This window comes from Triticum aestivum, chromosome 7D (assembly GCF_018294505.1).
Source record: "Triticum aestivum cultivar Chinese Spring chromosome 7D, IWGSC CS RefSeq v2.1, whole genome shotgun sequence".
NCBI lineage: Eukaryota > Viridiplantae > Streptophyta > Magnoliopsida > Poales > Poaceae > Triticum > Triticum aestivum.
In genome coordinates, this window is record NC_057814.1 from 35,217,282 (window position 1) to 35,221,430 (window position 4,149).

A 4,149-nucleotide genomic window follows, 5' to 3' on the forward strand; every position below is an offset into this window, starting at 1 on the left:
CCATATCAACTAGGAGAACCCCGCAGACGACAATTCACCAACAAGGAGAACCCCGCGGGCAATGATGGCATCAACCAGGAGAACCACGCGGGCGACCACTAGTAGAAAAAGGGTCAAATGTGAAGCACATTAGTGCCGGTTTGATTTTGAGCCGGCACTAATGTGTGCATTAGTGCCGGTTCCAACGGCTAGCCGCCCGCTCTCATTAGTACCGGTTCGTGGCGAACCTTTAGCACCGGTTTGTGCCACGGACCTTTACTAAAGTGAGTGGTGGCAGGATGTTGTCAGTCCGGGGCCCCTCCAGCACCTTTAGTACCGGTTCGTGGCACAAACCGGTGCTAAAGGTCGTCCTACATAAACCCTTCGTCCACCCGAGCTCGCTCTGTTCTTCCCCTTTCCCCTCTCCTCTCTGTTCTTCCCCTCTTCCTCTCGAGCTCATCACACATTTTGCCCAAATTTTTTCAAGATTTGAAGGCCCCCATCCATTCAAATGATCACAAAGGTTAGCAACTTTTTCCTTTCATCTCTCATTGCTAGATTAGCTCTTGCAATGCTTTGTATAGTGATTAATTTATGATTTTAGTAATTTGGGAGGAAATATATGTGCTAGTATTTGATTTATATGCAATTTGAGGTTAAAAATAACACTTAGTTTGCATATGTAGGTGTGGTTTACTTAGTGCCTTCTAAATCTCCGTCTTAACCACCGTCGATCGCCCGCACCGTCTCGTCGCCGGCACCACCTTGTGGTGAGCCTCTTGTTCATGAATGTTTTACATTACCAAATTGATGTTTGTGTGATTTGGATATATAGTTACTCGTATAATTATCTTACCCGTACGTTGTTTGTTATACATAGTGCCATGGTTTTGATATCCGTCCCCGTCGGCCCTCGTCCTTGTTATGATTCAGATGTGGTATATTCTCTTTTAAAACTAGTTGTTGCATTTCGTGTTTATGAAAAATTATGCCCATCAAGTTGACATAGATATTTTTATCTAGGAGGTTTGTGAACCGGAAATTCCAACCGACCCTATTGTCGAGAGGTTAAATTTAGTTGAAAGAGAAAACGAGTATTTGAAAGAAAAATTGAAAAGAATTGAGGGGCAGAAGATGGAATTGGAGTTGCATGTTGCCGATGTCGTCGATGATCACAAGATCAAGATGGAGAAAATGCGCTTGAAGATTAGAAATATTAGAAAATATGCCATTGATAGTGAGGCTTGCTATCGTTATGCTGTTGGATCAATTGTTACCTTAGTTGCGATCTTGATCGCATTTGTTCTTGCATTTAAATGCTTTAGTTAGAGAGTTATTTGTTTGTTGCATTTAAGTGTTGTATGAACTTTATTTATGAACTTGTATTAATTTGGTCTTTTCGGTGTTGTGTAATGAAGATGAGCCGACAATGGATGTACGATGACCGATGCTCTCCCGAGTTCATTAATGGCATGCAAACTTTTCTCCTTGCGGCTGAGGCAAACAAGTGGGCGGATGGTTTTATGGCTTGTCCATGTGCTGTCTGTAAGAATGATCACAATTACTCTACATCAAGAACCATTCACGTCCACCTGTTTAAGTCCGGTTTCATGCCCCACTATAATGTTTGGACCAAGCACGGATAAAGAGGGGTTATGATGGAAGACAATAAAGAAGAAGAGGACGACAGCTATCCTAGCCATGGGTTCCCTGAATACGATGATACAACAATGGGGGAAGAAGCTGAGCCGGCAATGCGGGAAGAAGCGGAAGAAGAGGCATCAGATGAGCCCGCTGATGATCTAGGTCGGGCCATTGCCGATGCAAAGAGAAACTGCTGAAGTGATTTTGAGAAGAAGAAGTTGCAGCGCATGTTAGAGGATCACAAGAAATTGTTGTACCGGAATTGCGAAGCTGACAAGAAAAAGTTGGGCACCACACTGGAATTGCTGCAATGGAAGACAGAGAATGGTGTATCTGACAAGGGATTTGGAAAGTTGCTGGTAATGATAAAGAATATGCTTCCAAAGGACAACGAATTGTCCGAGAGTACGTACGAAGCAAAGAAGGGTGTCTGCCCTCTAGGGTTAGAGGTGCAGAAGATACATGCATGCCCTAATGACTGCGTCCTATACCGCGGTGAGTACGAGGATTTCAACGCTTGCCCGGTATGCGGTGCATTGCGCTATAAGATCAGGCGCGATGACCCTGGTGATGTCGAGGGTGAGCGCCCCAGGAAGAAGATTCCTGCCAAGGCGATGTGGTATGCTCCTATAATACCACGGTTGAAACGTTTGTTCCAAAACAAAGAGCATGCCAAGGCGATGCGATGGCACAAAGAAGGCCGTAAGAAAGACGGAAAGTTGAGAGTACCCGCTGACCAAAACAGTGGTGTCCGCTTTGATGCAACAACCAAGACGGGAAAGGAAACATATTATGGTTACATAGAGGACATATGGGAACTTGACTATGGACGTGGTTTGAAGGTCCCTTTGTTTCGGTGCAAATGGGTCAATATGACACGAGGCGGGGTAACAGAAGACCCGCAGTACGGAATGACAACAGTGGATCTCAACAATCTTGCGTATGCAGACGAACCATTCGTCCTAGCCAATGATGTGGCACAGGTTTTCTATGTGAAGGACATGTCTACCAAGCCGAGAAAAAGAAAAGATAAGGAAGCGAATGCATCATACGATGAGCCAAAGCGCCACATAGTTCTTTCTGGGAAGAGAAACATCGTGGGAGTGGATGACAAGATAGACATGTTAGAAGATTATGAAAAGTTTGATGAAATTGCTCCATTCACAGTGAATATTGACCCGATCATCTAGTTAAATGATGAATGTTTTCCATGGCTACGGCGCAAAGGGACACACGCGAAGAAAAAGTTTCACACCCAAAGATCTGGGATGTGATCGCCTTCACTATCATCACTTTCTTCTGTGCTTTACACCCAGGAGGGAATCTCTGTAATAGTTAGGGTAGTTATGTGTTTTGGCATTTGAAACGCGAAGAAATTTTATGTGCAAACAAATTCTTTCATGCATTTACTGATTTTTTCAGCTAAATGACCCTGAAATTGAAAAGCATTTCAAATGAACTCAGAAAAGGTTGAAAGTTGGCATGGTACCATAATTTCACCCACATAGCATGTGCAAAAAAGTAGAGAGGGTTACCGCAAAAACTGGATGCACTTCGTGTACAAAATGGAAAATCTCTTTCGAAGTATCAGGGTTTCGGACGAAAACTCATCTGTTACAAAGGCATTTCATTTTTTAAATAACCTAAGCATTACCAAATTGAATATAATGATAAAACACACTAATATTAAACATAAGAAAAAAGAATCACTGAAAAATCTATTTTCTAAGTTAAGTTATTCACAAACTAGTGATTCACACAAATTTCAAATAATTCAAAATTTAAACTATTCAAATTTGAAAACTACCGGCACTAACAGAAAGTTTGTAATTTTTTGTACCTAAAGCAAAAATATTCACAAATAAACTCTAAATACAGCAAAAAACAAATCAAAAATAAATAAAGCAAAAAAATAAGAAAATAAAAAAGCCCACCTACTGGGCCAGAGCGGCCTGCATACGACTAGAAACCCAACCTGTAGTTGGGCCAGGATGCAGGCCCGCAAGCCCAGTAGGACCACAGGCAGAGTAGGAGAGGTAGGCCTAGAAGGCCTTCTTTTGAGAGGAGCTCAATGCAGTGCCCGCGCCGGGGCTTATAAACTGGTCTTGGCGCTCCTCAACTAGCGAGGTGGGACTAAACTTCTGCGCCCCTCGCCTGGCAGCGTACACCCTTTAGTAATTGGTCGTGCCTCCAACCGGTACTAAAGGGGAGATCTTTAGTACCGGTTGGTGCCACCACCCGGTACTAAAGGGGGGCGCTTGCCGCCGCTTGGCCTGGCCAAAACAGACCTTCAGTACTGGTTGGTGGCTTCAACCTGTACTAAAGGGGTGTTCTATATAAGAAAACACTTCAAAAAAAAATCAGTTTCTCATCTCTCCCTCTGCTTCTTTCTCCTCTGCCCCGTCGCCGCTGCCCCCGTCGCCGTCCCCGTCGCCGTCCTCGTCGCCGTCCGTCGCCGTCCTCGTCGCCGTCGCCGCCCCGGCCGTCCCCATCCCCGTCGTCCCCGTCGCTGCGCCGCGCCCCGTC